This window comes from Carcharhinus amblyrhynchos, chromosome 9 (genome assembly GCF_965287045.1).
Source record: "Carcharhinus amblyrhynchos chromosome 9, sCarAmb.v2.hapA, whole genome shotgun sequence".
Classification (NCBI taxonomy): Eukaryota; Metazoa; Chordata; class Chondrichthyes; order Carcharhiniformes; family Carcharhinidae; genus Carcharhinus; species Carcharhinus amblyrhynchos.
The window spans coordinates 47,405,915-47,419,421 of record NC_137332.1 but is presented as its reverse complement, the minus strand read 5'-3'; positions in this window follow the sequence as shown (position 1 = coordinate 47,419,421).

The window sequence follows — 13,507 nt, the reverse complement described above, 5'->3', positions numbered from 1 at the left end:
TGCGCAAAGATATTTTGGCCTTGGAGGGAGTGCAGAGGAGGTTTACTAGGCTGATACCGGAGTTGAGGGGGTTGAGCTATGAGGAGAGGCTGAATAAACTGGGCTTGTACTCGTTAGAGTTTAGAAGAATGAGGGGAGATCTCATTGAGACGTATAAGGTGATGAATGGGATGGATAGGATAGAGGTGGAGAGACTCTTCCCGCTCAAAAAAGACAGTAGGACTAGGGGGCACAGCCTCAAGATAAAGGGGAGGCGGTTTAGAACGGAGTTGAGGAGGAACTTCTTCGCTCAAAGGGTGGTGAATCTCTGGAATTCTCTGCCCGTTGAAGTGGTGGAGGCTGCCTTGCTAAATATTTTTAAGACGCAGGTTGATAGGTTTTTGATAAGAGAGGGGATTGAGGGTTATGGGGAGAAAGCGGGAAAGTGGTACTGAGCAGCGACAGATCAGCCATGATCTTATTGAATGGCGGGGCAGGCTCGAAGGACTAGATGGCCTACTTCTGCTCCTATTTCTTATGTTCTTATTTCCAACATCCGCTGGTTCTTCCTGATATGCCGGAGATGTGGAGATGCCAGCGTTGGACTGGGATAAACACAGTAAGATTACTTACTGATTTGCCGGAATACCGCCTTTCATCAATTCTCAATCGTTTTGGAAAACCCCGAGATCATGGAGTCTAGAATTGGAAGAGCAGACCAGCTTTTGCTGCATATTTCCTCGAGCAGTTTAAAATTAATCTAATCAATTCGCTTTCTTCTTGTAGCCCTGCATCGACCCGCCATATATATTTGCCTCTTGATCCCCTAAAAAAATGCCCAACTACCCCATGGTAAAACATTCCCTCTTTCAACAATTCCCTGCTGAAAACCATTTCTCCTAACTTCTCTTTTCACGGACTTAGTGGCAGTCTTAAATTAATGATCCTTCTTCACTATCTACCAAACTAAAGGAAATAGTCGCTCGCCCATTCACTTTTTTAAATGCGTTCATTTTAAGACATTTCAGAAGATCTCCTTTCCAACATTCCCCGTCCCAGTTCGTGCACACGGCTTCACTCAAATGTCTCCCCGCGACTATGATTTCCCATCCTGGCATTATCTTGAGAAATTTATGTAGCGCACTGTCTATAGGTTTAATATCCTTGTGATAAGGGGGATCTAGAAAGTGCGCGCAACCCTTTCATTAAGTCAACAAAAATAGAAAATGCTGGAAAATCGTAAAAGTTCTGACAAAATCTGTGAAGCAAGAATAGAGCTAACGTTTTGAGTCAGCGCTGATTGTTGTAAGTTGAAATGATTGATCATAGATAGGATCATTGGATGCTACAGTACAGAAAGAGGTCATTTGGCCCATCAAGTCTGCACCATCAACAGTCCTACCCAGACCCCATCCTCACATATTTTCTCCAGCCATCCCCCTGACACCAAGGGGCAATTTAGCACGGCCAATCAACCTAACCCACGCGTCTTTGGAGCATCAGAAGGAAACCCACACAGACACAGGGACAATGTACAAATTCCACACAGACACTGGCCCAAGCCAGGAATTGAACCCAGATCCCTTGTGACATGAGGCAGTAGTGCTAACCATTGCACCACCATGCTGTCCAATGTTAAACATACTCAATGACTAAGCTTCCACAACCCTCTGGGATAGAGAACTCCAAAGATTCACTACCCTTGGAGTGAAATAAATGATCCTTATCTCAGTCCTAAGTGGCTTCCCATTATCAGTGCAGTGAAAATCTCTTTCAATAAATTTTTTGTTATTAGCTTGAATCTAAGTGTGCAAACCACATCTTTTCTTTTTGTTTAAAATCCATAACTCCCAACATAGTTAAAAGATTACAAAAAGAAAGTTGGCAATGAGTTGTTAAAGTTAATTCATTAGTCACAAGTAAGGCTTACATTAACACTACAATGAAGTTACTGTGAAAATCCCTTAGTTGCCACAGTCCAGCACTTGTTCAGGTCAATGCCCCTAACCAGCATGTCTTTCAGACTGTTGGAGGAAATTGGAGTACCCAGAGGAAACCCACACTGATGCGGAGAGAACGTGTAAATTCCACACAGATAGTGACCCAAGCCAGGAATCAAATCTGGGTCCCTAGCACTGTGAAGCAACAGTGCTAACCACTGTGCTACTCTGCCACCCCATACTGGGATTTTGTTCCATTGAGAACATTGAAAGCAGATCATAAGTAGAAGGAAAAAAACATTGAGAGTCCTCACATTTTGCATATTAGACTGAGGGGGAGAAGCACTGACAGGATTAAAAATTGAAGTGAAGGAGAAGTAAGAAAAAAGCTTTGTGTGATTTTAAAGAGGTTTTCTGATTAGAGAAGAATGCATCCGGCATATTTAAAAATAGTGGATGCTTTGCCCTATGTCTGGGGCAGCTTGAAAATAAAATACATCAAGTCAATGGTCTCCAGGGTAAAAAGGGGAGTACTGGAACAATAGTTAAAATATATACAGAGCAGTCTTGAGTCGTTAATGCCTGCAGGTAAAATATTGGGTCAATTAGGATTTGTGGGACCTTTCAATGAAGAAAATGAATCATGCAATTCCCACTTCAGGCGTTTTCAGTACTTTGTACAAGTGAATAGAATTCCCCTCTGGCACTGCAGCTACATCTCCACATAGCTTCCTCTGTACTCCAGCAGGATGAACAGCATTAAGTCTGTAATGTCTCATGGCATCTGACCCACACATTCTCCTCCACCTCTGCCAAAGAACATATGTCCTGATCTTGCAGAGCACTGACTTGCATCAGCAAGAATGCATGGCAATAAATTCTGCATCCTGATGGGGCACCTTAAATATGCTGTCAGACATGATATTAAACAGGGCATGTGGTATCTGCTATCCTACCGTGTTCTCCACAGTGCGGGCTGTGTACTGCTAAGGCTTGAATTGAAAGATACATTTATGTTCTTTGGGTTTAGTATTTCAAAGGAACAATCTTTGTCCCCAGACTAAGCAGCTAGATCTAGGTCTGGATATTAAAGTGGCATGCTGGGCTCCTCAAAGAATGTATTCAAGAGGGGGCTAGATATAGCACTGGGATGAAGGGGATCAAAGTTATGGGGAGAAAGCAGGATTGGGCTATTGAATTGGATGATCAGCCATGATCATAATGAATGGCAGAACAGGCTTGAAGGGCCGAATGACCTCCACCTGCTCCTATCTTCTATGTTTCTATGAATTGTCAGTTATTTGCTCTGGCAACAGCATTCACCTTGACAAGACATATTTGTTTCTTGAAAGTTCTGCCAACAATCTTAGCTTTTCAAACAATTCCCTAGGAGGCAGACTCATTCTTTCGTGTCTTCAATGCTTCAATTGCATAAAAGCAATCAATGCACTTTCACTGCTGTCAGGTCTAGAGTTTGTAGACCAATGGATTCAAACTTCCTGTCCAGTGATTTCCTCTGGCTTCACACCATTGAAAGAGTGAGGGTTGTAGGTTTCACGGCATTCACCCTCTCCCAAGTGAGAGGATCTTTATGTGTCATCAGCTCTCCATCACTGAGACCCTCACACTACCCTTTCTGCATGGCCTCTCACAAAGCAGGACCCCAGGACCTTAGGAACACACCCATAACTGCCCCTCTGTTTTGGCCATCTCCCACCCAGTTTGCAGCTCCAACAAGGAAGGGCACCCACTCAGCTACTGTTTGAACACTAACTGACAGGGAGGAACCAGGAAGCATTGTTTGCTTGGCAGCCAGCACAGCTCCTCAGAGCAAGCAAGGCCTCTCACCCATCACACACCTCCAAACCCCATCCCCTCACCTTGATGGTGACAATGACCCTCCCCTAGCCCTGAGTTTCACTTTTCTGTATCCCCATCATTCTCCCCACTTCCTCTTGAGTATTGGATTCCTGGGAGGGTGAGTGTGTGTGTTGATGAGGGTTGGGGGTGAGGGGGGGTGGGGGTGATATGGGGGGATGGTGGTGCGGTGCGGAGAGAAAGAGAGAGAAAGACAGACAATTGTTTCTTTACATACCTCATTTTTAAAATTTTATTTTTAAAAATATTTATTGCTGATTCAAGTTTTATCTTTCTGAAATACACTCATTGGCTCTTTGAGTTGAGAAAATGTTTGAAATGTGATCCCTCCATGGGTAAAGGTTGGACAGCCCTGCTCTAGAAGGACAAGGCTAGCAGAATTATATAGGAATATCATTGCCTGGATGTTCCCCTCCAAGCCACTCCTGACTTGGAAATATATTACAGTAAGAAGTCTCACAACACCCAGGTTAAAGTCCAACGGGTTTATTAGATAGCACAAGCCACTAGCTTTCGGAGCACTGCTCCTTCATCAGGTGAGTCACCTGATGAAGGAGCAGCGCTCCAAAAGCTAATGGCTTGTGCTACCAAAGAAACCTGTTGGACTTTAACCTGGTGTTGTGAGACTTCTTACTGTGTTTATCCCAGTCCTATGCCAGCATCTCCACTTCTTAGAAATATATCACAGTTTCGTTATTGTCGTCTAGTCAAAATCCTGCAATTCTCACCCTAACAGTACTGAGGGTGTAACTACACCAAATGGGCTGCAGCGGTTCAAGAAAGGAATGCACCACTACTTTCTCAAGGGCAAAAGTACTGAGTAATAAGTTCTGGCCTAGTCAGCAAAGTCAGCAAATAAAGAAATACACTCACATTTTCCACTTTATCTCCCATCTGCCAACCTTCTTACTTATACTAATTTCTTTTAATTCCTCATTCTCCCTCGTCCCTTGGATCTCTAATTCTGGGAGATTTCTTGCATCTTCCTCGGTGAAAAAAACACAAAGGAATCATATAATTTTTCTGCTATTTTTCTATTTCTCATAAATTTTCCTGACTCAGTCTGTATTGGACCCATATTTATCTCAGACAAATGTTTCCTTATGTCTAAGATAAATATGGGAGATTTTACTATCCATTTTTGTATTTTTTGATAGTTTACGTTCATATTCTATTCCTTTCTTTATCAAATTTCATAGACCTCCGTTACTGTATTCTGAAATGCTCCTAATCCTCAGTTTTATTACTTTTTCTGACACATTTATATAGGCCTTTCTTTTAATCTCATTCAATCCTTTATTTGATTGATTTGATTTGATTTATTATTGTCACATGTATTAACATACAGTGAAAAGTGTTGCTTCTTGCACAATAGACAAACAAAGCACACCATTCATAGAGAAGGAAACGAGAGAGCGCAGAATGTAGTGTTACAGTCATAGCTAGGGTGTAGAGAAAGATTAACTTATGCAAGGTAAGTCCATTCAAAAGTCTGACAGCAGCAGGAAAGAAGCTGTTCTTGAGTCAGTTGGTACGTGACCTCAGACTTTTGTACCATTTTCCTGATGGAAGAAAGTGGAAGAGAGAATGTCTGGGCTGCGTGGGGTCTTTAATTATGCTGGCTGCTTTGTTGAGGCAGCAGGAAGTGTGAACAGAATCAATGGATGGGAGGCTGGTTTGTGTGATGGATTGGGCTACGTTCACCACCTTTTATAGTTCTTCGCGATCTTGGGCAGAGCTGTAATACAACAAGGAAGAATGCTTTCAGTGGTGCATCCGTAAAAGTTGGTGAGAGTCATAGCTGACATGCCAAATTTCCTTAGTCTTCTGAGAAAATAGAGATGTGGGTGGGCTTTCTTAACTATAGTGTCAGCGTGGGAGAAACCAGGACAGGTTGTTTGTAGATCTGGACATTTAAAAATGTCAATCCTTTCTACTTCATCCCTGTTGATGTAGCCAGGGGCATGTTTTCCTTGACACTTGATGAAGTTGATGACAATCTCCTTCGTTTTGTTGACATTGAGGGAAAGATTATTGTGGCCGCACCAGTTCACCAGGTTCTCTATCTCATTCCTGTACTCTGTTTGAGATCCGACCCACAGCGGTGGTGTTGTCAGCAAACTTGATAATTGAATTGGAGGGGAATTTGGCCACACAGTCATAGATGTATAAGGAGGATAGTAGGGGGCTGAGAACACAGCCTTGTGGGGCACCAGTGTTGAGGTTATCCTTTGTTACTTACAATTAACTGACATTGTGCCTTAAAGAAATATATGATTGCTTTAAACTATTGCCTATACACAGTCATAACTTTTAATGTATCTTCTCAATCCATCTCAATCAAATTGTTCCTCATAGCTTCATAATACCTTTTGTTCAAATTTAACGCCCTGACTTCAGATTGAATTACCTCACTTTCAAAATAATCTTATGGTCATTTATCCCTAAAGTCTCTTTTAGAATAAGATTATTAACTAACCGTTTCTTGTTACATAACATTAGATCTAAAATAACCTGCTCTCAAGTCAGTTCCTTCACATACTGCTTTAGAAAAAACCATTCCAAACCCACTCCAGAAACTTGTCCTCCAAAGGGTTAGTGCAGATTAGATTTACCCACTCTATACGCAGATTGAAATCGTCTGTGATAATTGTATTACCCATGCAACATGATTCGCTAATTTCTCCTGAATAATACCATGCTTCACACTACCATTATGGTATGATGGCCTATAAACAAGTCCTACCAACATTTGCTGTTTTTTGCTCCTCTCAAACAGATTCTATGTTTTGTTCTTTCCATTTCTGGATGTCCTCCCTAAATGTTAAATATCCTGGAATATTCAGTTCCCAGTCTTGGGGCCTGATTTTACCATAACATTGCGTCCGTTTTCAGGCGCAAAAACTTGGTAAAGTCGGGCGTGAGGCAAGTGCATGATCCACACCTGCCTCCACGCCGGTTCCCCCTTTACCAAGGCCTGAAAATGGTCATGATCGGGACAGTGCCCGAAACGGCTGCGATGGCAATTTAAATGTATTTGCATGCATTTAAATTGACTTACTGGGCTGCACACCCAACTTTACCAGCACTTCCCCCTTTATCACCACATTTGCCCATCCGGAATTGGCGTGGAACAGACATGCTCCATATAAGTCCGATTCAGGCACTTCCTCAGTGAGTCTTAGTGAGGAGATAAATGCCAAGCGTCCGACGACTTCCTGCTTGAGATCGGTGGTGGGGTGGGGGAGAGAGGTTGGCCCGACAGCTCTCTGCTTCAGATTGGCAGGGTGAAAGGGAATTCCGCTGCCACTCTGTGATCAGTAGGGGGGAAAGGGGGTCCACTGCCACTCTGTCCGAGATCAGTAGGGGTTAAGGGGGATCTGCTGTGGGGGGATAGGGGGGTCTGCTGCCACTATGCCTGAGATTGGTCAGGGGAAGGGGGGAGGGGCCCGCAATCGGTCTGGGTGGCGGGAATGTGGGCAGGCTAAGGGGGTTAGTAATGTTGTGGGGGTGGGCAACGTCTATGGAGGCATTAGCCAGCCTGGGAGGGTAGTGGCAGGAGAGAAGCATTCTATCATTTTTTTCTGCACATGTGCAGGTGGAGGCTCTGATCAGAGCTGCAGGGTTTCAGACATGTTAAGCCCTGCCCACAGGCTTGATTTGGAATCGCTGATATTAATAAGAACATAAGAGCAGGGGGCAGGGATTCCGGAGCAGGGGGCAGGGATTCCGGAGCAGGGGGCAGGGATTCCGGTTCCTGGATCATTGGGACCTCTTTAGGGGCAGGTGTGACCTGTACAGTACGGACGGGTGGCACTTGAATCCCGGGGGACTAATATCTTGGTGGGAAGGTTGGCTAGGGCTACTGGGGGGACTTTAAACTAGAAAGGTTGGGGGGAAGGAACAGACATGAGGTGACTGAGACAGAGGAGGTTGGCTCCCGGGTAGGGAAGGACTGTAGACAGTATGAGAGGGAGGTTAGACGGGTGGTGGAGAAGAGAAATGCCCAGACTGAGGGGCTGAGGTGTGTCTATTTTAACACCAAGAATGTAGTAAATAAGGTAGATGAGCTTAGGGCGTGGATTGCTGCTTGGGGATGTGATGTGGTGGCTATTACAGAGACTTGGATATCTCAGGGACAGGACTGGGTACTTCAGGTGCCAGGATTCAGATGCTTCAGGAAGGACAGGGAGGGGGGCAAAAGAGGTGGCGGAGTGGCACTGTTGATCAGGGACAGTGTCATGGCTGCAGAGAAGTAGGATGCCATGGAGGGACTGTCTACAGAGTCTCTGTGGGTGTAAGTTAGGAACAGCAAAGGGTCGATAACTTTGCTGGGTGTTTTCTATAGGCCGCCCAATAGTGACAGAGAAGTTGAGGTGCAGATAGGGAAACAGATCCGAGAGAGATGTAGTAATAACAGAGTTGTCGTGATGGGAGACTTTAATTTCCCAAACATTGACTGGAATATCCCAAGGGTAAGGGGTTTGGATGGGGAGGAGTTTGTTAGGTGTGTTCAGGAGGGTTTCCTGACACAGTACGTGGATAAGCCTACGAGAGGAGAGGCTGTACTTGACCTGGTGCTGGCTAATGAACCAGGACAGGTGTCGGATCTCTCGGTTGGAGAGCATCTTGGGGATGGAGATCATAATTCTATCTCCTTCACAATAGCATTGGAAAGAGATAGGATCAGGCAGGCTAGGAAGGTGTCTGTCTGGAGTAAGGGGAAATATGAAGACATCAGGCAGATAATTGGACAAATAAACTGGAAGGAGGCGTTCTTGGGGAAAAGTACAGAAGGAAGGTGGCGGATATTCAAGGAATGCTTGACTGGAGCTCTGCACGATAACGTTCCGATGAGACAAGGAGGCTTTGGTAGGGCACGGGAACCGTGGTGCACGAAGGTTGTGGTGAACCTAGTCAGGAAGAAAAGAAAGGTGTATAAAAGATTCAGAGAGCTAGGAGATGTTAAGGATCTAGAGGAGTATAAGGCTTGTAGAAAGGAGCTTAAAAAGGAAATTAGGAGAGCCAGAAGGGGTCATGAGAAGGCCTTGGCAGGTAAGATTAAAGTAAATCCCAAGGCCTTCTACAAATATGTAAAAAGTAAAAGGATGAGAAGAGAAGGGATAGGACCTATAAAAGGTGAAGGGGGAAAAGTCTGTGTGGAACCGGAAGAAATGGCAGAGGTGCTTAATGAGTACTTTGCCTCGGTATTCACGGTGGTAAGTGATCTGGGAGGTTGTACTACAGGTTTGCAGCAGTCTGAAAAGATTGAGTATGTGGATGTTAAGGAACAGGATGTGTTGGAACTTTTAAACTCTATCAAGATAGACAAGTTGCCGGGACCGGATGGGATGTACCCCAGGTTACTGTGGGAGGTGAGGGAAGTGATTGAAGAGCCCCTGGCGATGATCTTTGCATTGTCGATGGAGACGGGAGAGGTTCCGGCGGATTGGAGGATTGCAGATGTGGTTCCTATTTTCAAGAAAGGGAACAGGGATAGCCCAGGAAATTACCGACCGGTGAGTCTGACCTCAGTGGTTGGTAAGCTGATGGCGAGGCTTCTGAGGGACAATATTTATGAGCATTTGGAGAAGTTTAGAATTATCAGAAATAGTCAACATGGTTTTGTCAAGGGCAGATCGTGCCTTACGAGCCTAGTTGAGTTCTTTGAGAATGTGACTGAGCACATTGACGAAGGAACAGCGGTAGACGTGGTTTACATGGACTTCAGCAAGGCGTTTGATAAGGTCCCCCATGCAAGACTTCTTGAGAAGGTGAGAGGGCATGGGATCCAGGGTGGCTGTGGATGGGTCTTTTTCTACATGGAGGTCGGTCACCAGTGGAGTGCCCCAGGGATCTCATTGAGACATATAAGATGATGAATGGGATGGATAGGATAGAGGTGGAGAGACTCTTCCCGCTCAGAAAGGACAGTAGGACTAGGGGGCACAGCCTCAAGATAAAGGGGGGGCGGTTTAGAACGGAGTTGAGGAGGAACTTCTTCACTCAAAGGGTGGTGAATCTCTGGAATTCTCTGCCCGTTGAAGTGGTGGAGGCTGCCTCGCTAAATATTTTTAAGACACGGGTTGATGGGTTTTTGATAAGCAAGGGGATTAAGGGTTATGGGGAGGGGGCAGAAATGTGGAACTGAGCCACGACAGATCAGCCATGATCTTATTGAATGGCAGGGCAGGCTCGAAGGGCTAGATGGCCTACTCCTGCTCCTATTTCTTATGTTCTTATGTTCTTGTGATCTGTTCTAGGACCCTTGCTGTTTGTCATTTTCATAAATGACCTGGATGAGGAAGTGGAGGGATGGGTTAGCAAGTTTGCAGATGATACGAAGGTTGGTGTTGTGGATGGTCTGGAGGGATGTCAGAAGTTGCAGTGGGACATAGATAGGATGCAAGACTGGGCAGAGAAGTGGCAGATGGACTTCAACGCAGATAAATGTGTAGTGGTCCATTTTGGCAGGACCAATGGGATGAAGGAATACAATATCAAGGGTAGGAGTCTTAGCTGTGTTGAAGAGCAGAAGGATCTTGGGGTCCAGATCTATAGGACTCTTAAATCGGCCTTGCAGGTGGAGAATGTGGTCAAGAAGGCGTATGGTGTAATGGCCTTCATTAATCGAGGGATTGAGTTTAGGAGTCGGGAGGTAATGCTGCAACTTTATAGGACCCTTGTCAGACCTCACTTGGAGTACTGTGTGCAGTTCTGGTCACCTCACCATAGGAAGGACGTGGAAGCTATTGAAAGGGTGCAGAGGAATTTACAAGGATGTTGCCTGGATTGGGAGGCATACCTTATGAAGTTAGGTTGAGGGAGCTGGGACTCTTTTCCCTGGAGAGACGAAGGTTGAGAGGCGACCTGATAGAGGTTTATAAAATGTTGAGAGGAATAGATAGGGTGGATTCTCAGAGGCTATTTCCCAGGGCTGAAATGGTCGCTATGAGAGGACACAGGTTTAAGGTGCAGGGAAGCAAGTACAGAGGAGATGTTAGGGGTAAGTTTTTCACTCAGAGGGTGGTGAGTGAGTGGAATCGGCTGCTGTCGGTGGTGGTGGAGGCGAACTCGCTGGGGTCTTTTAAAAGACTTCTGGATGAGTATATGGGATCTAATGGGATTGGGGGTTATAGATAGGTCTATGGCTTAGTAGGTATAGAAGTGATCGGCGCAACTAGTGGGCCGAAGGGCCTGTATGTGCTGTAGTGTTCTATGTTCTATAAGAACTAGGAATAGGAATAGGCCATTTGATCCCTCAAGCCTGCTCTGCCATTCAATAAGATCATGGCTGATCTTTTCATGGACTCAGCTCTACCTACCCTCCCACTCACCATCACCCTTAACTCCTTTACTGTTCAAAAATTTATCTATCCTTGCCTTAAAAACACTCAATGAGGTAGCCTCAACTGCTTCACTGGACAGGGAATTCCACAGATTCACAACTCTTCGTGTGAAGATGTTCCTCCTCAACTCAGTCCTAAATCTGCTTCCCCTTATTTTGAGGCTATGCCCCCTCGTTCTAATTTCACCTGCCAATGGAAACAACTTCCCTGCTTTTATCTGATCTATTCCCTTCATAATTTTATATGTTTCTATAAGATCTCCCCTCATCCTTCTGAATTCCAATGAGTATACCCGGAGTCTACTCAGTCTTTCCTCAAAAGCCAAACCTCTCAACTCTGGAATTAACCCAGTGAATCTCTTCTGCACTCCCTCCAGTGCCAGTATATCCTTTCTCAGGTAAGGAGACCAAAACTGCACACAGTACTTCAGAAGTGGCCTCACCAGCACTCTATACAGCTACAACATAATCTCACTGTTTTTAAACGCCATCCCTCCATCAATGAAGGACAAAATTCTATTTGCCGCCTTAATTACCTGCTGCATCTGCAAACCAACTCCTTGTGATTCCTGCACAAGGACACCCAGGTCTCTCTGCACAACAGCATGCTACAATTTTTTACCATTTAAATAATAGTCCATTTTTCTGTTGTTTCTACCAAAATGATTGACTTCACATTTACTGACATTGTAGTCCATCTGCCAGAGCCTCGCTCACTCACTTAGACTATCTATATCCCTTTGCAGTCTTTCAGCATCCTCTGCACACTTTGCTCTGCCACTCATCTTGGTGTCATATGTGAATTTTGACACACTATATTTCATCCCCAACTCCAAATCATCGATATAAATCGTAAACAATTGCAGTTCCAACACTGATCCCTGAGGCACACCACTAGTTACCGATCGCCAACCAGAAAACCACCCATTTACCCCCACTCTTTGCTTTCTGTTAGTTAACCAATCCTCTATCCATGCTAGTACATTACCCGTAATACTGTACATCTTTATCTTATGCAGCAGTCTTTGGTGTGGCACCTTGTCAAATGCCTTCTGAAAATCCAGATACCCATATCCACAGATTCCCCATTGTCCACTGCGGATGTAACATTCTTGAAGAATTTCACCAAATTAGTCAAACATGACCTGCCCTTGCTGCGTCTTACCAATGAGAATATTTATATCCAGATGTCTCGCTATTTCTTCCTTGATGATAGATTCAAGCATTTTCCTACTACAGAAGTTAAGCTAACTGGCCTATAGTTTTCTGCCTTTTGTCTACCTCCTTTTTTAAACAGTGGTGTCACATTTACTGTTTTCCAATCTGCGGGAACCATCCTAGAGCCCAGCGAATTTTGGTAAATTACCACTAGTGCATTGTTATTTCCCCCGCTACCTCGTTTAGTGCCCTGGGATGCATTCCATCAGGGCCAGGAGACTTGTCTACCTTTAGTCCCATTAGCTTGCCCAATACTACCTGTTTTGTGATAATGATAGTTTTTAGGTTCTCACCTGTCATAGCCTTCCTGTCAACAATTTTTGGCATGTTATTTGTGTCTTCCACTGTGAAGACTGACACAAAATACCTGTTCAATGCCTCAGCCATTTTCTTATTTCCAGTTATTACAGCCCCTGCTCATCCTCTAAAGGACCAATGTTCATTTTAGCCACTCTTTTTTGTTTTATATTTTTGCAGGCAGCCTATGGGGGTGCCTGAGAACGGGTCTAAAAGTCTGAAATCTATAACACTCCCAGTTTCAAGTCTGCCCTGCACTTAAAATCAAAACAGTAAAATAGGGCCCTTGGTCTCATAGACTCATTCTCATACAGGTTTATAGCATGGAAAGAACCCCTTCGGTCCAACTTGAACATACTGCTGCCCAGTTTTTAACCACTAAGCTAGTCCCAATTGCCCACATTTGGTCCATATCCCTCTATATCCACCTTACCCATGCATTTTAAAGGACAAAATTGCCCTCGCCCCTACAATTACCTCTTGGCAGCTTGTTCCAGACATTCACCATCCTTTGAGTGAAAAAATTGCCCCTCTGGACCCTTTTGTATCTCTCCCCCCTCACCTTAAAGCTATGCCCTCTAGTTTTAGACTCCCCTATCTTTGGGAAAAAAATTTATAGACCTCTATAGCGTCATCTCTAAGCCTCCTATGCTCCATACTGGGAAAAAAATCCCAGTATATCCAGCCTCTCCTTATAATTCAAACCATCATGCAGTTATTTCTTTCTGAAATGGCAATTAGATCATTATCATTTACGTCTATTTGTGCCTTTAGATCACATATTTTGTTGTGAATGCTATGTGTATTCAGGTAAGTATTCTTAACTGCTTTTTTGACATTATTCCAC